A 24646-nucleotide genomic window follows, 5' to 3' on the forward strand; every position below is an offset into this window, starting at 1 on the left:
ATGTAATTTTAAAGAAAACAAAAACAAAATAAATCAGTAGAGTATTAGAGCTATGGTGTTACAGCTGGACACAGCACCTGATCGGTAGTCGCTGCAGCTGCAGTAGTACGCACGCCAGTGAAGCAACGTAGTGCACTCCAGTAACTCAGAACTACATTGCCTGACAAAAAAGTGATGAGCCATGAAGGGCCAGCGTGCATGCCATTTATTGTTTGTCATCTTCTATTACGGTACTGCCGCCTAGTTTTCTTATTCCATTTACTGGCAGTACTAACTTCCTGCCTTACTTGCCCGTGAGTGGCAGCAGCAGCGCCTGTCGATAGTGCACTGCCGTACCATATCTGGAGAGACCGATAGCATTTCCGGGTCGTCGTATGTCTGGAGTAGGGAGTTCAGATGGTGATGGACCAGGAGAGCGGTCGGGACTCAGCAGCAGTGCAGTCGGGGACGGAGCCCCAGCGAGGTTCGCACAGCCAGCACCAGCGGGGACGGCCGTCGGTTGGTCGTTCGGTCGGTCTTCTCATCGACGACGTGCTTTTGGGTCGGTTCCTTCCTGTGCAGAGATGTCGGTTCTGTTCCCTCTATATGGCTGGGTCTGAGCCAGTGTGTGCGGGACGTCGTCCGTACGAAGGAAGTCATTTCAGTTGGAGACGGACCAGGAGTGCATTCGGGCACGTAGCAGTGTGTCAGCAGAGTCAGTCGGAAGGCAGACAGTGCGAGTACGCGTCGGACTGTGGTCGATGCAGGCGGAAGGCCATTGGTCGGTCGATCGGCTGGTCGTCGCATGGCGACATGTGGTCTGCCGAGCACTGACACCACAATCAGTCGGGAAGAGTTGGCAGCCAGCAACAGTCGGGTCCATATGGTGTTAGTATTCGCCGGGACTGCTGTCGGCGAAGGTGGGCTGCCGTTGGTCGTTTGCTCGGCCGGTCGTCTCAGTCGACGATGTTTTGGATCCTCACGACGAACACCATTTTCAGAAATGGGGTGTGGTTGGACCTTGTTGGTTCGTTGGAACTGAGCAGTGACGCAGTCTCCACAGAGCGAAGCCAGACCGGGGCTTTTGGCGGCGGATTCGCGCTGTTCTTCCGAAGCAGGATCCTCAAGTTGAGTAATTAGTTACCTGTTCTTAAAACTCGACTGTTACGATTTGTTCGTTTTTTGTGGATTGTTGTTTTCTCAGCCCATGACGCGTGTGATAACAAGTCGTGTGTTTATTGCCTTGAATCTGCAGCCTCCGGTAGTGACTTGACAGTTGTGACTTGTGTTTTCGGATTCTTTTGAACTCGTCTTAAGTGATGTTTGATGCCTTGATCTTGGTGAGGCCCAGTTGGAAGTTATTGGTATCTTGGTTTACTCTTCATCGACCGATATTTTCCATTATGTGTGCAGTTGGATCTAACCGTTCGAAATTGATCAGATTGTCGGTCGGTCGTGAACCGTCCCTTGGTTGTGTTGCCTTCCGATTAAGAGCTTGTCGGTCGGGCTGTCTGTGTCACCTAAGTGTGCGTTAGGGTTACTTCCCAGACTGACCCTTGGAACCTTCTGACCTCCGCTCCTAGTGTTTTACACAGTGATTTCCTTTTAGTCTTAAGTACGGTGTGTAGCCCTCAGCCGAGCTTTAGCTTATTTAAATTGCAAGGCTGTTCTTTTAGACCTTAAGCCGTAAAACTGTTTTCTGCATGGTGTGTGTGGCCTTCAGCCTAGTTTTAATCTCTCTTAAATTAGAAATTCAAATCTTTGTCTTGCCCTTAAGTCATAAGATTGTTATTCTTTAGTAAGAGGCCACCATCCGAGTTTTACACGAAATATTTTAAGATAAGGCCTTCAGCTTTTTCAAATTGGAAGCTCTTCTTCCTAGGCCCTGAGCCGTTAAATTGTTTGTTGATATGCGGCCTTCAGCCGTGTTCTCAGCCTGTTTAGAATGAACACTGAAAATCTTTGTTTTGGGCTTAAGCCGTAACACTGTTCTTGTTTAATGTGTGGCCTTCAGCCGAGTTCTATGGGAGAGACTTAAACTATTGCATTTCGTATGTGTCCTTCAGCCAATTTAAATTAAATCAAAGGAGGTCTTTCGTTAAAACCTTGAGAGTTGTTAATTCTTGCATATGTTATTGTGTGTTTTAACAATAAAGTTTATATGTTGAGTGTAACTGACAGGGACTTATTTTGGCCCCTTTCCACAAATATAACCTCACCCGTTCTGTCCCGCCAGTCCAGGGATCTCACGTGAAGTATCCAGAAGAAGTGGTGCGACGTCAGAATAACTTCCTACACGTATGCACCATGGGTGGGTAGGTAAATGATCAGAGTTGAATTTTTCTGTGATAGCTAGAGTAGCCACCAGAGCGCATTATTGTTGTTCGTGTTTGGTGACCGGTATCCCCTTTCTATAACACAAACTGAAAGCATATATTAACTAGGTTCTTTATTCATAAGAATAGAAAATTAGTTAACTCGACATAGTCCAGGTTTTACGGTACAAGCTCCCCATAATAGACCACGTTAGTCTCACCGCTGGTGAAGTGCAAGTCTGCTATGTACACTACTCTGGTCGCTATGTGCTGCCTGCGACTGTCTCTGACTGAAAGTGCCTGGGCTGCGATTGGTATTTCAGTGATTCACTGGATGACAAACTGGAACTGACTGAACCCTCCAGTCCGTGGCGGCGATGTAAATACTGGCATCCGAGAGGGCCTTGGTGGCGCATTTCTGTCTTTGGCCCCGACCGATCTTCTCGCAACCTCTTTGCCACCTGGTGTGCTGGCGCCAACTTACGCCGGCAAATTACCAGTCCCGGTAGGGTATGTGAGTGGTGTCAAACAGTGTCAAATGACGAGTGATCGCTGTGAAAGACACGGAAAGCACACACGTGAGACAGCGTTATCTGCATCTAACAGAGTTTGAAAGGGATTTCATTGTGGGTCTCCATCTGGCCACCTGGTCGAATCGGGCAATGTCCAGATTTGTGGGGCATTGAGGTGTGGCAGTGAGCCGACGGTGGACATATTGGAAGCGTGAAGGCAGGCACTGGCATCGTCAACGCTCCGGCCCACTGTGTGTGACTAATCGCCACGATGAAGAATTGCCCTACTCTGCACCTAGCTCACTATGACCCCTTCACATCTTCGACCACCTGTAATGGACTTCCTGCATCCTTCTGTATCATCACACACCATTGGTGAGATCGCATCAACAGCCGCATTAAGGAATTACCATCCCATGCACAGACTGCTGTTAACACCACAACACAAACTGCTGCATTTGGAGAGGTGCGCTGACGATTAGCATGGACTACTGATGAGTGATGTCGTACTATGTACAGTGATGAATCCTGGTTCTACACTTTCCTGGATAACCATCGTTGGCAAGCATGGTAGCGACATGGGGAGAGGTCCCATTCTTTCAGTTCTTTGTAGAGGCATGGGGGGGGGGGGGGGGTTACTCATGGCGTCTTGATGTAGGGAGCCAATGGTGTGACTACAGGTCACGACTAGTAGTGACTGAGGAAACTTGTGATGACACGAAAGTATGTCTCGGACATTCTCCACCCTCGCGTGTGGTGAAATTTTTCTACAGCATAATGGTCGTCTACACTTGGCACGACTCTGTGAACCGTCAACGTAATGCTGAGGAACACCTGTAGCCAGTAAGATCCTCAAATCTGTCCTCTACAATAAGTTATAAGTACTGCACCAGCGCTGACATCAACTTCGTCCCAGTGCCAGCATTATCTAGAAAATAAAAATTAGTTGTGACAGTTCACTTCGGGAGAGGATGCAATGGCTTTATGATACCCCTTCCAACAGAATCAATGCAGCCATCCGGGCAAAAGGGGGTGGGGTAGGGGGTGCGACGTCCTACTAACAAATGAGCCTTACTGCCAGTTTCTTTGTAAATTTTACTTGATTTCGTAATTTCAGAAACAACAGCACACACCCTCTCAATCCGTAAAGTTTGGTTTCCTTTCCTCCTCACCAGCTAGGTGCTTAACTTTTTAGTTCCAGGGTGCATGACAGCTTTGGACATTCTTATTCATTTTTATAATTAACTGTCCAAGAAGTTATATGGATTGGTTGCTTGGTTGGTTTGAGGGACCAAACTGTGAGGTCATTGGTCCCTTCTTCCGATCAAAATAATTCCACAAAGGTGGGAGTAAAACAATCGAGACACACAAAACACAGCCGGAAGAAAGGAAAAAACCACAACAACTACAGCATCAAACACTAAAATGGTCGAAATAGGACAAGAAAACCACAGACAGACGTAAGAAACAGGTTGAAGAGAGATTAAAATAAGAAAGCAAGTTACCATGGCTGGCTGGCCATGAGAACAAAAAAGAGAAGCTAGCCACTCTGCAACACATTAAAACCTCCACCCTGAAAGCACTAGGGTGGAGGACACACAGGGACAAAGGACATGTGCTAAAACTTAGATCAAATGATAAAATGGTTCAAATGGCTCTGAGCACTATGGGACTCAACTGCTGTGGTTATCAGTCCCCTAGAACTTAGAACTACTTAAAGCTAACTAACCTAAGGACATCACACACACCCATGCCCGAGGCAGGATTCGAACCTGCGACCGTAGCAGTCCCACGGTTCCGGACTGCGCGCCTAGAACCGCGAGACCACCGCGGCCGGCCAAATGATAAAACCCACACTCACGAATTAAATATAAAACTAATCAGCCGATGAGGCGTTGTCAGATAAAATTAGCGGCAACGAGTCCGGTAACCTAAGATTTCGTCACAGAGCAGTCTAAGTAGGACAGTGCACCAGAATATGGGCCACTGTCAACCGGGCGCCGCGTCGACACTGAGGTCGGTCTTCAAGGCGAAGGAGGTAGCCGTGGGTCGCCCAAGCGTGGCCAATGCGGAGCCGGCAGAGAACCACAGAGTCCCTGTGAGAGGCCCGCATGGAGGACTTGCACACATTCGAAGTCTTCTTAATGGCACGCAGTTTGTTGTGCGTACTGAGATTATGCTATTCCGTCTCCCAAAGCTGGAAAGTACTGCCGTATAATAATGATCGCAGGTCAGTTACAGGGACGCCGATATCCAGAAGCGGTTTCCGTGTAGCCTGTTTCTCCAGGCTGTCAGCAAGTTCATTTCCTGGGATTCCGACGTGGCCTGGGGTCCACACAAACACCGCAGAACGACTGGACTGTTCCAGGGCATACAGGGACTCCTGGATGGTCGCTACCAAGGGATGGCGAGGGTAGCACTGGTCGATCGCTTGTAGGCTGCTCAAGCAGTCCGTACACAGGAGAAATGACTCGGCACGGCATGAGCATATGTGCTCAAGAGCACGAGATATGGCCGCCAGCTCTGCAGTGGAAACACTGCAGCCATCTGGCAAGGAGTGCTGTTCAATATGTCCTACATGAACATCCGCAAAGCTAACATGACCGTCAGCTATCGAGCCGTCGGTGAAAACCACTTCATGGCCCTGGTACATTTCGAGAATCGTGAGGAAGTGACAGCAGAGAGCCGCAGGGTTAACGGAGTCCTTCGGGCCATGTGAAAGGTTCAGGCGAAGCTTCGGCCGAGGTTTACACCATGGAGGTGTACACGAATGGACCTCGAGGATAGGTGGTACAGGTAAGGACTGCAGCTCGGACAGAAGGGATTGGACGCGAACTGCAATTGTAAGCTCTGACCTGGGCTACCGATGCGGGAGATGAACCGCCGTGGGTGGGAAAAGGAGACGGTAATTCGGATGTGCAGGAGAACTACGAACTTGTGCGACGTAATTGGCGAGCAGCTGTGCATGCCTAACCTTCAATGGAGGGACTCCAGTCTCCACCAGGGCCCTGGTCTCTGGACTCGTCCTAAAAGCTCCCATCACTAGTCGAGTGCCACGGTGGTGCACTGGGTCGAGTGAACGCTACGCTGAGGGCGCCACAGAACCATAAACCACACTCCCATAGTCAATGTGGGATTGAACAAGGGATCTGTAGAGCTGCAGCAGCATAGAGAGATCAGCTCCTCAGATGGTGTAGGTCAGGCAGTCGAGGGCATTGAGGTGCTGCCAGCACTTCAGCATAAGCTGACGAAGGTGAGGGAGCCGAGTCAATTGGGCGTAAAAAACCAATCGTGAAAATCGATATGTTTCCACTACTGTGAATGGATCGTCATTAAGATAAAGTTCCGGGTCCGGATGAGCTAGAGCCCATGACTGCGCCTTGTGGATGGCTCCCTGTAGGCGTCGCTCAACAACACCAGTACTGGTGGAGCAGTAGGAAATGCAGAGGTGAGACGGACCACCCTACATCTGCCGCTAGGCCGTTAATGTCCACTAAAAATATACACTCAATACAGAGTCCTACGGGACCCCATTCTCCTGGATATGGGACGAACCATGGGAGGCACCAACGTCGACACGGAAAGTACGATGCTACAGGAAATTTTGGATAAAAATCGGGATCGGGCCTCTGAGACTAGACTCGTATAATGTGGCAAGGATATGATGTCGCCAGATGGTGTCACGCGCTCTACATAAATAAATAAAACATGGCAACAAGGTATTGGCGACTGGAAAAGTCTGTTCAGATCACAGATTCGAGGGACATAAGAGTATCAGTGGTAGAGCTACCCTGGGGTCATTCCATCTCAAATCAACTAACAGTCTGAACCTTGATATCTCAGATTTGGATAAATTTTTTTCAGGTAACTCGTGTACTGTGCAAAACTCTGACTATACTCAGCTACACAAAGACTTAATACGGTTCGGTCAACACTGTCTACAAACTGAAGCTGTTTCCAGAAAAACTCGGTGCTACCCCGAACGTAACCTGAAATAAATGTGCAATTGAACTGACACAGAAATTCCTACAACTAAATTGCATTTTCACTTACCTTGTGTCTTGAGAAACACTTTTGCAGATTACTCGAAAGCAGCGCACAGCAAATAGCAGTAAAGCAACATTAAAAACTACGACTGAAAATTCCGTACCACAAAGTTCAATGAGCATACGTACACAATAAACTGAATGAAGGATGGAAAATTTAACTCGTAAGAAACGACTTTTGACAAAATTGAAATAAACTCTATATCCAGAAGTAGTGCTTTAAAAACAACACGATGTTCGCAATAGTATCTACATAATAAGAGTTTAAGAAATAATTTTAACCAAGGGGGACCTCATCTTCCTAGCAGAGCAGTCCATATAACAACCCTACTATCTGAGATTCATTACTACAAGCTCAATAACACAAAACAACGTTACACGCTTGTGTCCTTACCTCAGTCTCTTAACATTCCTGAAAGACTCTCAAATAATCTCGTTAGCTTCTCTCTTCATAATTTCATAAAAAATTTTCCTACTCGAATTCCATCATCCTCTTACAACACTTTTAAAGAAAATTTCCTGACGATTCTTCAAAAAACGTCTGTTACTAAATTCCGCTCAACGTAGAATGGTGCAGAAAAGATATTATAGGAACAGATTACTCAGCTAAATGGTATTGCTCTGTGTGAGCTGTGCGCACCGATATTTAACTAAGAAACAGAATTTACAGAGGGACCAGAATGATACGCACACCTCACGCATCTTTCACATTCCTATTGGGACTGTGGTTAACTGTTCCGCGATATTGATGCTCGCGGTGTTTTGGATCCCGTGACTTGGTTTCAGCAGGGCCATATCCTGCAACATACAAGATTTCAATGGTCCCAAGCGACTGTCTGCTGAGAGGACAGGCGTTGCTCGCTCAGCCGTGCAGGACCGTACAGCAGTGTCTGTCACTGCAGGGAGTCAAGAAATGCGCGTGACGGCGGCAAGACGAGTGCCCGCGACTGTTCTACCTCAGCAGAACACCGTTGCAGGATGCCTTAACGCGGTAGATCTGCACCCAGCGGCTACACTGCGCAAAGGAAGGGCCCGACGACGTCATTTTGGACGGGTGTCTTTTCTACGTGCCGCATCACGATGGACGTTTCCACATGTGGAGGCTGTGAGGAACGAACGTTGCCGCTCTCAGCTCATCGTCATAGAGGTCCAGCATCTCACGTGATCGTAAAAAAGGCCATAGGTTATACAACAAGATCACCACTGTTTCGCGTACTTGGTAAGTTACACAGCAGCTGTTAAATTTCTAATGCCTTAAGGCCAGTAGCTGTGCCTTATCTTTACCAGGTGTACCGGTATGAAATGAGCATTTTTTTGTGGAACTGAAACACTAATTTTGAATTGAAAAGTAAAAACATTTTATCCTAAGTACTGAACATTGCCTTCTATACATTTTGACCACTTTTCTGGCAATTTGTGGACACCAAGCCAATAGAAATGTTCGTCTTTTGAAGCAAACCAATCAGACACCCAATTTCCGACTTCTTCGTAGGAATCGAAGTGTTCCTCAGCCAACGCATGTCCTATTGATGGAAACAAATAGTAGTCGGAAGGGGCCAAGTCTGGTGAATACGACAGGTGGGGTAGCAGCTCCCATCCAAGTGTTTGATTGTATCCTGAACCAGTTTTGCTGTGTGTGCAGGTGCATTGTCGTGTAAAAAAATTACTTTGCCATGTCTTCTGGCCCATTCTGGTCTTTTTTCGATCAATGCATAGTTCAATTGATCATTTGTTGTCTGTGGCGATTACTATTCACAGTTTCACTGGGTTTTAGAAGCTCATGATACACCACACCTTTCTGATCCCATCAAACATAGAGCATTGTCTTCTTGCCGAATCGATCTGGTTTTGCAGTCGATGTTGACGGTTGTCCCGGATTAACCCATGACTTTTCCCGGTTTGGGATTCTTAAAATAAATCCATTTTTCATCGCCAGTAACAATTCGATGCAAAATTGATTTTCTTTCATGTTTGAAGCAAAATTTGACAAATGGTTTTTCGGTTTTCCATCTGTCTTTCATTCAATTCATGTGGCACCCATTTTCCATACTTTTGGATCCTTCCCATAGCTTTCAAACGGTCAGAAATTGTTTTTTGTGGAACATTTAGCATTGCTGCCATTGGCTTCTGACTCAAAGTATCATCTTCATCCAATATTGCTTGCAATTCGGCGTCTTCGAACTTTTTTGGTGGACTTCCACGTTCTTCATTTCTTACATCAAAATCATTATTTCTGAACCATCAAAACCATCTTTTGCATGTTGCTTCTGATAGAGCATGATCACCATGTGCCTCGACAAACATTCGATGCGACTCTGCAGCACTTTTTTTCCAATGAAAACAAAAAATTAATGCTTTCCGAAAATCATCACTTTCTGGCATAAAATTCGACATTGTTAACACGATGAAAACATATGTTGTTTGTTCCTTGACTTGATGTATACTAAATATCTTTGACAGATGTCATACCAACAAAACAAAAAAAAATTAAGGTTCGTTCACAACAAATTTTCCCTATAGACACATTTGTATCTTAACGATCATTTCATACCGGTACAACTGGTAAGTTCTTTCAACAAGATAACGCAAGACCGTACGTTAACATTGCTGTCGCGACCTGCCTCGATAGAGAATGTGTTCGACTCATGCCTTCGCCAACGCGTTCTCCAGATCTCTCACCCACTGGAAACATTTGGTCCTGGATGCAGAGAAACAGTATGCAACCACTCGCCAGAGACTACGTTTCACGAACTACGGCATAGGGCCGAAACGGTATCTGTCACACAAGCTCATTTCGATTCGATGCCCACCCGCAGCACTGCCATTGCTGCAGCCACAGGGGGCAGCTAAGTATATACGTTTTGCACCCTGTATGTTCCAAAATCACATACAAATTTAATCATGCGTTTTTGCCACTACACGATCTAGCCAAAACTGCAGGGACACCTTTTAGTGGACATTATAGTGGACGTGTGCTCCCTTCGCTCTCTGTGACGTCTTGAACTCTGCTTGGGACACTTTCAATGAGGTACATGAATGTCTGCCGAGGAATGGTATACACTACACTGAGATGAAAAAAGTCATGGGATACACTTGCTAGACCTCTTTTGCACGGTGTGGTGCAGCAACTCGCCCTGGCATGGACTCAACAAGTCGTCGCACGTCCCCTGCAGAAATACTGAGCCTCTACAGCTGTCCATAATCGCGAAGCTGTTGCCAGTGTAGTATTTCGTGCACGAATTGAGCTCTGGATTACGTCCTATAAATGTTCGGTGGGATTAATGTCGGGCGATCTGCGTGGCCAAATCATTCTCTCGAATTGTCCAGAATGTTCTTCAGACCAATCACGAACGGCTGTGGCCCAGTGACACGGCATGACGGAAGTAAAGCTGTGAGAGCGGCTAGTGAGCCGTGCTTGGGTAGCTCAGTTGGCAGAGCTCTTGCCCGCAAAAGACGAAGGTGCCGAGTTCGACTACTGGTCCAGCACGCAGTATTAATCCGTCATGAAATTTAATGACATCGTTATTTGGGAACATGAAGTCCACGACTGGCTTGAAGTAGCCGAACATAACAATTTCCAGTCAACGATCGCTTCAACTAGATCAGAGCACTAATTGCATTCCATGTAAACATAGCCCACAGCATTATCGAGGCACCACCAGCTTTCACAGCGCCTTGTTGACAACTTGGGTCTGTGGTTTCGAAGGGTCTGTTTCATACCCGTATCCTACCAAAAGCTCTTAGCATCTGAAATCTAGACTCATCTGACTAGCCCACGGTTTTACAGTAGTTTAGGGTACAACCAGTACGGTCACGAGCCCACGAGACGCGCTGTAGGCTATGTCACGCTGTTAACAAAGACACTCTCGTCGGTCGTCTGCTGCCAAAGTCCATTAACGCCAAATTTTGCAGCACTCTCTAAACTGTTACGTTCGTCTACATCCTATATTGTTTCCTGCGGTTATTTCACGCAGTGTTGCTTGTCTGTTAGCACTGACACCTAGGCGCGGACGCCGCTGCTCTTGGTCGTTAAGTGAAAGCCGTTGGCCACTACGTTGTCAGTGGTGAGAAGTAATGCCTAAAATTTGGTATTATCGGCACCCTCTTGACACTGTGGCTCTCGGAATACTGAATTCCCTAACAATTTCCGAAATGGAATCTCCCATGCGTCCAACTCCAACGAACATTCCGCGTTCAGGTTCTTAATTCCCGTCCTACAGCCATAATCACGTCGGAAATACTCCCACATGAATCATCTGAGTACAAATGACAGCTGCGTCGTTGGACTGCCCCTTTATACTTTGTGTACGCGACGCTACCGCCATCTGTATATGTTCATATCGCAGTGGCATGAGTTTTTCCACCTCAGTGTAGCTGCATACAGGGGTGTTCGACTGGTGCCTTTGCCTCCACGTTCTTCAGATCTCTCACACACTGTACACATCTGGTCAAGGGTTGCCAACAGAGAGGGGAAGCCACCAGTCGCGAGCGACTGTGATTCGTGACCTCTGGCATAGAGTCGAAGCAGCATGGAATGACACACGGGTACCCGTCACTCAAGCTCAGTTCAGTTCAATGTCTAGCCATGGGACTGCTGTTGCAGCTGTTAGAGGGGGCAGCTATGTGTATCGAGTTTTGCGCCCTATATTTTCCAAAATCACCTGCAAATTCAATCATGCTTTCTCGCTACTACTTTATCTAGCGTAAAGTTTCGGGACATCTATTAGCGGACGTTAATAATGGATGTATGCACCATTCGCCCTCCATGGCATCTACAACCTGTTGGGGACACTTTCAGTGAGCCATGAGAATGTCTGCGGCGGAATGGAAGCCAGTACTTCCTCAAGAACCGAAAGCAGACATGTTACACGCTGGAGTCTGAAGCGATCGGAAGATTGTGACTCATCCCACAACAGTTCGGTTAAGGCGGGACCTTGGGCAGGCCAGTCGATTTGACGAATGTGATTTTCCATTGCCTGACACGTGCTACTTTATGACTGGGTGCACTGACATCTCGATGCAGCCATTGCCTCTGGACTGCTTCCTTACCGTACGCAGTACACAACGCTGTACGATATGTTCACATGCTTCCATACTTGGCGTTTCCTTCGGCACAATGAGGCTGCACCATAACAACATTAAACAGTCCCACATCGTAACACCACGCCCTCCACACGTGACTATTGGCCCTACATATGACGGCAGGTAATGTTCTCCAGCCATTCACCAGCTCAAACCGTTTCCTCGATTTACCACAGGTGTAAAGCGTCATCCATCATTCAATAATTCAAAATCACGTGTTTCCAGGCATCCATTGTGCAGTGGCGCCACTCTTTAACACCACTAGAAGCATCACTTAGCACTGACTACCCAAAGTTGTGGTTCGTGAGGAGATGGTCGACCGTTGTACCCTAATTTTTCAACTCCCTGCAGCACAGTAAATTTGCTAGGTGGACAACTGGTAGTCATTTCGACTCATTTCTCTCTAATTTCGTGGGACTGTTGACACCAGTTCTCGGTAATGATCATCGGCCCCGGGCAGTATATGAGGTCTGGCTCGTATTAGACACTGGACTCGGATTCGGGAGGACGACGGTTCAAACCCACATCCGGCCATCCTTATTTAGGTTTTTCGTGGTTTCCCTAAGTCGCTTCAGGCAAATGCCGCAATAGTTCTTTCGAAAGGGCGTGGCCGATTTTCTTCCCCATCCTTCCCTAATCCGATTGGACCAATGACCTTGCTGTCTGGTCCCCTCCCCCAAATCAATCAACCAACCTCGTATTGCTTTAGCTGTGATTGGACCTTCGCAATTCGACTTCAGAGTCACATCACCAACAATCGACTTCAACGTCCTTGGGAAGGTTAACATGCCCCCTCTAAGGCGGAGGTGCGTGCCATCCACCTGCAGCAGAGCACTACACTCGTCGTCCTGCCCGTGTCGTCCCTGTCGCACTAGTGGACAGCGGCATAAACAGGCAATAGCCGGAAATACAGCGCCATCGGGCGTCAGAAATACACTCTACAAGTGCTACTACTATTTTCATCTATAGCAATGTTTTCTCCTTGTTCTGAAATATTATTTTACTGATTTAACGATCTGTTCTGTAATCTTAAATTCTGTGTACATTTGACCTAAATAATAACCATAAATTTGTATATTTTAGGCTTTTGAAAAATTAAGACTATCTCATAGAGGATTCGCGCATCTAGCGCAAAGAGGGTGAACAAACTGTAAAAAAAAAAAAAAAATTATATCTATATAAGAGCGGTGATTTACCTTTTATTGGCCGGCCGAAGTGGCCGTGCGGTTAAAGGCGCTGCAGTCTGGAACCGCAAGACCGCTACGGTCGCAGGTTCGAATCCTGCCTCGGGCATGGATGTTTGTGATGTCCTTAGGTTAGTTAGGTTTAACTAGTTCTAAGTTCTAGGGGACTAAGAACCTCAGTCGTTGAGTCCCATAGTGCTCAGAGCCATTTGAACCATTTTTTTTTTTTACCTTTTATAGCTAGTTTGACAACGCATGAACCTGTGTTCAGTGTATACCGCCTTTAGGTATGAACTATATGTATTTCGCATAAATTCAGCTAGAATACTAATAAGCCTTGTTAAATATTCCACTTATTTTTAGGTTTTAATATAAATTTTCTTTTGTATTGTTTTAAAATCTGAAAATGGTCGTTGTATGGCCGAAACCGGTTATGACTGTGTCATAAACATGTGATTGCGTCTATAAATAAACAAAGAAAATTTTTACAAAATAATCAGTCACGCACTCCATAGACAAAATGTTTTTTTCCAAAAACTGATGGAACTGTTACTCGGGTCATAGTCAAGCGACTGAGCTCACGTGACCTGCCCATTCTTCTGTCACTGCTCATCTACTGGCAACACAGCACGAACGTCCTCCTTTTATACTGTCTGATCCTCCTCTCGTCACTTTTACAGGTAAATTCAATTTATTTCCGGACAATTTTGATCAGATAGTATATACTGTGCAAGTGAAACAAGTAAAACTTGTTTTGCTTAGATTGAGTGATGTATTTCTGCGAGGTGGTACGACTTCTATTTTGGGCACACTGTAATAATCGGAAACGCACAGCGATTCGCCTCAGTTATCAATTATCGGGATGGCGCACGTCCATGCTCGTAATACCCGCTGAAGACGAAGGCACAAGTTCCTGGTCGACAGTAGGTGGTGGCACCAGAGACTGGCGGCCGGGCCGGGAGATGCTCCGGCGACGAAAAAAATAAAAAAAATGAAAAAATAGAAAGAGAGAACTAAGAGGAGTGAGCGCAGCAGTGAGGGGCTATCCCCTTACCAGGGGAGGTATTCGAATTTCCATAATCCGGCCCCGCGCGCGGGCAGCTCGCCGTACAGCGATGCTCTGCTGCCGGTGTGTGCGTGAGTGTGCGTGTGTGTGCGTGCGTGTCGCGGTGGCCAGCCTATTTAGAGCCCGTCCCGGCGCGCCGGGAAAGTGGAATAAGAGCGCCGCTGGCCGGTGGCCGCCGCCTCTTCTGAGGGGAAATACTATTAGGAGCCCCTCTGCACGCTGTACCGTACTGTACTGCACCGCCTCGTCCAGTGACTGCGGAATTCGACGGCGGCAGCACGCCGGCTACGGCTAGGGCTACAGCGCGCTATCGCCACGCGGCGCAGCGTCCGAAACGCCTTCCCCATTTGCATATAAATTTCAATTTACGGCGCTACTCCCGCGTCGTCGCCAGAGACGCTGGCCAGCGCCGTGGGCCGGTGTAGTGAGCAAGAGGGGGGGGGGGGGGGAGGATGTCGTTATCTGAATGAAGCCAATTCACACCTCCGCCAAATTCGACGCTTATTTTCTGCGGGGCCGGAACGGGCTGAACTATAGCTGGAGTCACAAGCGATGGCGATCGAGCTTAAGCTCGTTTTTCGCACCTGCGTCATGCATTCTTCAACAGCCAATGAGACTTCATTGGGTTTCGAAGAAGACGATCGTGTGAAACCCAGCTCGCGCTATTCGTCCACGAGACTCAGAGGGCCATAGACTCGGGTTCCCAGGTAGATGCCGTGTTTCTTGACTTCCGCAAGGCGTTCGATACAGTTCCCCACTGTCGTTTAATGAACAAAGTAAGAGCATATGGACTATCGTGATTGGATTGAAGAGTTCCTAGATAACAGAACGTAGCATGTCATTCTCAATGAAGTCTTCCGAAGTAAGAATGATTTCAGGTGTGCCGCAGGGGAGTGTCGTAGGACCGTTGCTATTCACAATATACATAAATGACCTTGTGGATGACATTGGAAGTTCACTGAGGATTTTTGCGGATGATGCTGTGGTATATCGAGAGGTTGTAGCAATGGAAAATTGTACTGAAATGCAGAAGGATCTGCAGCGAATTCAAGCATCGTGCAGGGAATGGCAATTGAATCTCAATGTAGACAAGTGTACTGTGCTGCGAATACATAGAAAGATAGATCCCTTATCATTTAGCTACAATATAGCAGGTCAGCAACCGGAAGCAGTTAATTCCATAAATTATCTGGGAGTACGCATTAGGAGTGATTTAAAATGGAATGATCATATAAAGTTGATCGTTGGTAAAGCAGATGCCAGACTGAGATTCATTGGAAGAATCCTTAGCAAATGCAATTCGAAAACAAAGGAAGTAGGTTACATTACGCTTGTTCGCCCACTGCTTGAATACTGCTCAGCAGTGTGGGATCCGTACCAGATAGGTTTGATAGAAGAGGTAGAGAAGATCCAACGGAGAGCAGTGCGCTTCGTTACAGGATCATTTAGTTGTCGCGAAAGTGTTACGGAGATGATACATAAACTCCAGTGGAAGACTCTGCAGGAGAGACACTCAGTAGCTCGGTACGGGCTTTTGTTGAAATTTCGAGAACATACCTTCACCGAGGAGTCAAGCAGTATATTGCTCCCTCCTACGTATATCTCGCGAAGAGACCATGAGGATAAAATAAGAGAGATTAGAGCCCACACAGAGGCATACCGACAATCCTTCTTTCCACGAACAATACGAGACTGGAATAGAAGGGAGAACCGATAGAGGTACTCAAGGTACCCTCCGCCACGCACCGTCGGGTGGCTTGCGGAGTATGGATGTAGATGTAGATGTAGATATAGAGTTCAGTAGCGCTCTGAGCGATCTGTTGGCAATGTTGTAAGCGATGTGAGCAGTACGTGCGATCGTGGAGAGTTGTTTAGTGAATTTTAATTCCATCTGTTGCGAGTTGTCATGGCTGAAGTTGGTGGTAAGCGACAATTTCTACACGAGGAAGTAAGAGACATAATTTGCAGGATACACGCTCACATCAGGCGCAAAGCACGTGTTTTTGCGCTTACCGCAACTGCCACGCTTGGAACCGGCAATGCCTATCTGTTTCTCGACCTGCGCAAGCCGCCATCGTTTGTGGGTCGGACTTAAGTTGACGCGTTCTTCAGTAGGGTAATGCAGCAACAGCTTATTATACTGTGTGACTTTTGTTTGTGTCCCGATGTTTCGTTTGGTAACTAACCCACACGTGATAACGATTCGTTATGAGCATTAGTAACTGCTGAAGCAACAACTGGACGGTATTGTGGCGGAGGGGGTTGGGGGTGGATGGGAATACCATGTGCTAATTAGTGTAAACAATTGTTACAGAGATGCTATTTTAACAGAATGAGACGACGCTACTGCTGTGAACGGTGCACTGAGGGGCCAGACACTAACAATAGGTGGCTGGCGGCGCCACTGGCGGGGAATATACCGCTGGGTCCGGCAATAGCTCGAATACGCAAATATATTCTTCAGTGCTCAGTTTCGTATAAATTGCTGGTCCGTGTGTTGTGTTGTAAGCATACATGCGCCTAAATTATTTTGACTTATTCTGAAGTTCATGAGTTATTGCTGATGTATGATTATCAGTGCTAGGGAGACTGTTGTGTACATAGTTCTGCGTAGTCAGCGCGTACACAACTTTCCACATAGAGCGCGCCCCGTTAAGCACAACAGCGCAGGCGCAGCGCTCGTCCATCTCCGCACTACGAGATGGCGCTGTCTTAGAGACGGACCAAATTCTGCTTCCACCGATCCACGTATTAATATGTAACGCAGCCAATGATATTGCTGCTAACGTAGAACCTTTTCTCCTCGTGGATCACACTTGCGCAGTGATACCTCAACGCTCGAGGTATTATAACGAGTGTACAGTACGCACACCATATTAATCCCATCCTCGCCAATGTGGTGTGCGTACGCACACCACATTGATCCCATCCTCGTCGCCAATGTGGTGTGCGTACTGTACACTCGTTATAATACCTCGAGCGTTCAGGTATCACTGTGCGAGTGTGATCTGCGAGGAGAAAAGGTTCTACGTTAGCAGCAATCTCATTGGCTGCGTTACATATTAATACGCGGATCGGCGGAAGCAGAATTTGGTCCGTCTCTAAGACAGCGCCATCTCGTAGTGCGGAGACGGTCGAGCGCTGCGCCTGCGCTGTTGTGCTTAGCGGGGCGCGCTCTATGGGAAATTTGTGTACACGCTGACTACGCGGAACTATGTACACAACACAGACTATTTAAATGGTTCACCGCTGTAAAGAATTATGAGAATATATTGTGGTATCGCTTAGAGATCGTGGTGCTGCACCAAGTCTACAATGCACACCGATACCTTTGATGTTAGTGAGGTCTCGCTGTAACCCGCAATGGCGAATGGGAGAGGCTGCACTAGTGACACCCTCTCCCTCAGCACAGCGGCATACTCGCATGGTGGTCAATATAGAGCTGAGCGTTCATGTGTTCTCCCCAGTTCTTGACCATAGCTGAAGCAATTAATGTCATCGAAAAGTCCCAGATGGAAATGCACCTTCGTAAATGTTGAATATTGCACTTCAAGACAACAGCCTGTTAATTGGTGCATCAAGTATGCTTTCGTAGTAAATGACAGTTCTAAATATTCTACACACTCCTCTGGCAAAAATTCTGTCAAGTTAAGTTGCTCTTTCACTCTTAAATGTAATAAATTGAACTATTATTTCATGCTTTGTAATTCCAATGACCCATCTCTCAGAGCAATCAAAGAATCCCCATATGAAACTTCGTGGCAGATTAAAACTGTGTGCCGGATCGAGACTCGAACTTGGGACCTTTGCCTTCCGCGGGCAAGTGCTCTACCAACTGAGCTCCCCAGGCACGACTCACTACCCACTCTCACAGCTGCAGTTCTGCCAGTACCTTGTCTCCTACCTTCCAAACTTCACACAAGTTCTTCTGCGAACCCACAGTTATGGTTGAACATATGTAATGGAGTCAAATTTAACTTTTGGTGCATCGTGATTGCAGTGGAATCTTGTTGATATTATTTATAATGGGTGGTTCTGATAATTTACGTGTCTGTTTGTGAACTTTTTACGAAACTGATAGTCTGTTCATTCTTTGACTGAGCGTGTCTCGCAGAGTGTGGTGATTTATGCTATCGACAGCAGTGGTCGCTGTTTTTTCTTCCAAATTGTTCTACAATTCTGAGACATTTAAAGTATTCAGGGCTTAGGAGCTATTACTAAATCGTGATTAAAAGGTGGATTTCAACCAGGGCCTTATATTCGTATTCTGCGGTACCGGCCCTGGGACCATTACTCATAGTAAGTGTACGTAGGTTCCGTTGATCAGATACCGAGCCGAAGTCTACTTAGAGTCCTGGCCCCTCTCTGCGCTTCTGCAAATTTCGCATGAAGCATTCCCCACCCCAAGTGGCCCCACTCTGTAGGCAAACCCGATATCTGAACTGCCGAAAAATTTGTTAACTATTGTTGCATTACTGACATCCAAAAATTCGTTTAAGGACTTATTCACCAGTCCTCACATTCGCAACTTTGATTTGAAGCTATATAGCATACGCCATGGAATAGTAGTTACAGTAGACTGCATGTTTGTCTACAAATAATAAAAGAACAACAGTTTTTTGTTTAAAATGAGTTTTACTTCGAACTCAATTTTGATGGAAGCGGAGAATTAGGTATTAATTGTCGTGCTGAATCGAGTGAAATCTCTGTACTTCTTTAAACAGTTCCAAGTAATAAAAAGAAGAAGCTCTTCAAGATGGGTGGAGTACGACACCCGTTGGACGATGGGAAGAGGGAAGGTGCTTTCCCCATCCTGCTGGCGGAATTTGAATCTCGACAGAATCTCAGGGGGCCACCCCACAGGACCAGCGGGTAAGACTTGACCCTGACCGAAACTGCAACACACTGCGGCAGAACTCCTGAAACTAGCACCTCACTTACTGCTTTCGTCCTGCAAGTGGTTTAGCACCGACTACAGCAACAACAAAAACAAAAACTTAGGCAGGAGAAGCAGAGCTACAGCTTTAGCAACAAAACATCCTAAATCTTACTGTATTTAAAAAAGAAACAGACTTAAGGGCGGTCAAGCTCATAATTACTCTAAGCAGATACAAATAAGTTACTGCCACACCTGCTACTCAGTACGCCCATAGGATCACAAAATCAGCTACATATACCGATAAACTTAACCATAACTGGACGAGGCCGCTCAAACAAGGGAAAACGGCGGACAGGCTTTAGTTCAACTAACGCCAAGGCGCTGTGCGGAACAAGTCAAGTAAGGCTCCACTATTCTACACAAGCAAAGCGCCCTACTTCATTTAAACGTGCTCCTCAATTACAACCGCCACAAAAGGGAAAAAAAACAACACGATAAAACCTTTAAAATCACCTCAACAAAAGCAATACCGATTTCAAACAAGACAACTTATCTCACTGTCTGACAACGTGACAACAAACCAGGGTCTCGTCAATGCTCGACACTCCAGGTTTCACCGTTTTGGAAACTACCAAGGCGGCAGCCCACCATTTCTTCACATTTTGAGTAGTCCGATAACAACAACAAGGGAGAGAAAATCGAAGCTAACCATACTCTTGAGAGGTGACTACTAACTCAGTAACGGTCGTTTCCGCCACGTTACGGCGGCAAGTACACAGTGTAGCACTGCTTTCAAAATAATAGACTCAGACATCCAACGTTGCTGTAGTAGCCAGTACTTTGGGCACTATTAAACGACCTTGCTGACAACTGTTAAGTTACATACAACAGAGAGCGTCTGACCACTGAACAAGTACCACTCTTGAATGCAAATGATGCAAGGCTGTACGTTGACTTTGGCCGATGCAATAATCAGAAACGGTGAGCAACAACATTAGGACTCTGCATAAAACGACTTACTAAGTAACACTAGGCCGCAGAGCTTATCACCAGACTACAGCCGAGCTATAGAAATCCGCAACCCTGGTCAGCACCAACTCTGCCCCTACGCAACGCTGCGCTCGTAAACATAGGCGGCTAGGAACTGCGAGCCGGCCTTCGACCATAGATACTAGTAGACTGGCCTTGCCGTGCAGAAGCTATAGGGCTGGTGTGGCTCCAACATAAACCACGTGACTGTTGGCAAAACTTGGCGGGATTTCGAATCAGCGGTCTGCCATCCTAAGTCTGTATCGCATTTTACCCCCATTTCTCAATTGACTGCCAAACGCATCCAACAAAAATTACTTTTTTATTTGCGAAAAATTATGTCAGAACTACATTTCACCTGGATTTGTTCACAGTAACATTTATAAAATCTAACAAATACATCGAACGCCCCTCTGGTGGGCAGCGGGACGAAATTACTATAAACTATCAATTATAATAAAATGTCGTTAAAATTCTTTTAAACAGTAAGAGTGGGCTCGTGTCAAAACTTTAAACATTGGATTCTCCGCGTTTTGAGCTCTAGTCACTTACAAAAGAAAATGGGAATTATGTCAACTATAGGTGCCAAAATTGTCGACTTTAGGAGCAGGTCCATTTTAGGGTATCAATTTTAGGTGCACTTCAAAGGTTCAGATCCTACTATTTTTACATAAGTTTAAACTATCAGTTTAAAAAGAAATGATATTTTAGATGAAAGGTGAGACTTTGAAGTTTCAGAAAATAATTTTGGAGCCTACATTTATTTAATAGTATTAGAAGGTAGAAAAAAATTCTCTTCATGTGTCGACTATACGTGCTCTTACCTTATTATAAATTCACTTGTATATACAAAAAGGAACATGTGTGCAGATGGCTTAAAGTTTTTCCGTTTCAGGGCCTGTATCCAAAGCTGCCTTCGATTTTCATCCTTAGGGAACCTATGAGTAGGAACGAGAAACAGTTATACTTACTTCTGTAACCGAATTATAACAGATATTTTCCAAAATGTAATATGAGTCTGACTTTGCAGGCATCAATTTCAACACTTTAATTTACGTGATACTCTATTTCAAGTGTAAAAAATATATAAAAGTCACTTCAGCAGATTTCAATAAACGCATCTGCACTATCATAGAAACACTTACACGTGAAATGTAACGCCATTTCCCCCGACAAAACGCTGAGTACAGCCATAGCGCAACACGAAACAACCGTGTTTTGCCAACATTCACGTGACTTCAGCCCAGAGATGTTGGGGCCACGAAAATGACGTCAGGGCCAGTCTATTATATGTATGGTCGAAGGAGCCGGCCCAGGCGTGTTTGCACAACTCCCCGCCGACGCCACTAGCGCCAACACTCAGCAACGCGCGCTGATAGGATGTCATGACACGAATGTTTTCAAAGACATACTATCGACAGCAATTGAGAGATATACATCACATAAATTAATAAGTCATGCTACTGATCCCTCATGGTACGCAAAACGGGTCAGATCGTTGTTGCAGAAGCAACGAAAAATCGCGCCAAATTTAAAAGGACGCAAAATCCACAAGATTGGCAAAGTTTTACAGAAGTTCGAAATATGGCGCGTACTTCAATACGAGATGCTTTTAATAACTTCCACAACGAAATTCTGTCTCGAAATCTGTCAGAAAACCCAAAGAGATTCTGCTCATACATAAAGCACACCAATGGCAAGACGCAATCAATACCTTCACTGCGCGATAACAACGGTGAAGTCACTGATGACAGTGCCACTAAAGCAGAGTTATTAAACACGGCTTTCCGAAAATCTTTCTCCAAAGAAGACGAAGTAAATATTCCTGAATTCCAATCAGGAACAGCTGCCAAGATGAGGAACATAGAAGTAGGTATCCTCGGAGTAACGAAGCAGCTTAAATCACTTAGTAAAGGCAAGGCCTCCGGTCCAGATTGTATACCAGTCAGGTTCCTCTCAGAGTATGCTGATACAAGAGCTCCATATTTAGCAATTATATACAACCATTCGCTCACAGAAAGATCCGTACCTAAACACTGGAAAATTCCTCAAGTCACACTAATACCCAAAAAGGGAAGTAGGAGTAATCCGCTGACTTACAGGCCAATATCACTAACGTCGATTTGCAGTAGGGTTCCGCAACTGTATTCAAACATTACGAAGTACCTCGAAGAAAACGATTTGTTGACACATAGTCAGCACGTTTTCAGAAAATATCGTTCTTGTGAAACTCAACTAGTTCTTTATACTCAGGAAGTAATAAGTGCTATCGACAGGGGATGTCAAATTGATTCCATATTTTTAGATTTCCGGAAGGCTTTCGTCACCGTTCCTCACAAGTGTCGTCTAACCAAACTGTGTGCATATGGAGTCTCACCTCAGTTGTGCTACTGGATTCTTGATTTCCTGTCAGAAAGGTCACAGTTCGTAGTAATACACGGAAAGTCATCGAGTAAAACAGAAGTAACATACGGCGTTCCCCAAGAAAGTGTTATAGGCCCTCTATTGTTCCTGTAAAACAGAAGTAATATACGGCGTTCCCCAAGGAAGTATTATAGGCCCTCTGTTGTTCCTGATCTATATTAACGACACAGGAGACAATCTGAGTAGCCGTCTTAGATTGTTTGTAGATGATGCTGTCATTTACCGTCTTGTAACGTTTTCAGATGATCAAAACGACTTGCAAAATGATTTAGATGTCTGTATGGTGCGAAAAGTGGCAATCAGCTAAAGTTTGATTACGCGATAAGTCACACAAATCTGAGGGATTACAATTACAAATAACCTAAATTGGGACGATCACATAGATAATATTGTGGGTAGAGCAAACCAAAGACTGCGATTCACTGGCAGAACACTTAGAAGGTGCAACAGGTCTACTAAAGAGACTGCTTACAACACGTTTGTCCGACCTATTCTGGCGCTGCAGTCCGGAACCGCGGGACTGCTACGGTCGCAGGTTCGAATCCTGCCTCGGGCATGGGTGTGTGTGATGTCCTTAGGTTGGTTAGGTTTAAGTAGTTCTAAGTTCTAGGGGACTTATGACCTAAGATGTTGAGTCCCATAGTGCTCAGAGCCATTTGAACCATTTTGTCCGACCTATTCTGGAGAATTGCTGTGCGTTATGGGATCTGCGTCAGGTGGGACTGACAGATGACATAGAAAAAGTACAAAGAACGGCCGCTCGTTTTTTATTATCGCGAAATAGGGGAGATAGTGTCACAGATATGATACGTGAATTGGAATAGCAGTCATTCAAACAAAGGCGTTTTTCGTTGCGACGGGATCTTCTCATGAAATTGCAATCACTAATTTTCTCCTCAGATTGCGAAAACATTCTGTTGGCACCCACCTGCATAGGGAGAAATGATCATCACGATAGAATAACAGAAATAACGGCTCGCACAGAAAAATATAAGTGCTCGTTTTTCCCGCGTGCGGTTCGAGAGTGGAATGATAGAGAGACAGCTTGAAGGTGGTTCATTGATCCCTCTGCCAGGCACTTTATTGTGAATAGCAGAGTAATCACGTAGATGTAGATCTAGGTACACTCCATGGAATACAGGGCATCCACACAAGGTGTTGCGATGGCGTGAATTCCAGATTGCCTGGGGAGGAGACCAATCAACACAAGGGAATGACTACAGTCTGACCATACACTGAAGCGCCAAAGAAACTGGTGTAGGCACGCATATTCAAGTACAGATTTATGTAAACAGGCAGAATACGGCGCTGCCGTCGGCAAAAGACAACAAGTGTCTGGTGCAGTCGTTAGATCGGTTACTGCTGCTACGATGGCAGCTTATCAAGATTTAAGTGAGTTTGATCGCGGTGTTATAGCCGACACACGAGAGATGGGACGCAGCATCTCCCGAGGTTGCGATGAAGTGGGGATTTTCCCGTACGACTATTTCACGAGTGACCGTGAATATTAGGAATTCAGCAAAACAATCCTCCGACATGCCTTCTGTAGCGAAAAGATCCTGCAAGAACGGGATGAACGACGACTGAAGAGAATCGTCCAACGTGACAGAAGTGCAACCCTTCCGCAAGTTGCTGCAGATTTCAAGGCTGGGCCATCAACAAGTGTCAGCGTGAGAACCATTCAACGAAACATCATCGATATGGGCTTTCGGAGCCGAAGGCCCACTCGTGTACCCTTGATGACTGTACGACACAAAGCTTTACGCCTCGCTTGGGCCCATCAATACCGACATTGAACTGTTGATGACTGGAAACATATTGACTGGTCGGACGAGTCTAGTTTCAAATTGTATCGAGTGAATGGATTTGTACGGGTACAGAGACAACCTCATGCATCCATGGACCCTTCACCAGAGGACTGTTCAAGCTGGTGGAGGCTCTGTTACGGTACGGCGTGTGTGCAGTATGAATGATATGGGACCTCTGATACGTCTAGAAACGACTGTGACAGGTAACAAGTACGTAAGCATCCTGTCTGATCACATGGATTCATTCGTGTCCTTTGTACATCCCGACGGATTTGGGCAATTCCAGCAGAAAAAAATGCGACACCACACACGTCCAGAATTT

This window comes from Schistocerca nitens, chromosome 7 (assembly GCF_023898315.1).
Source record: "Schistocerca nitens isolate TAMUIC-IGC-003100 chromosome 7, iqSchNite1.1, whole genome shotgun sequence".
NCBI lineage: Eukaryota > Metazoa > Arthropoda > Insecta > Orthoptera > Acrididae > Schistocerca > Schistocerca nitens.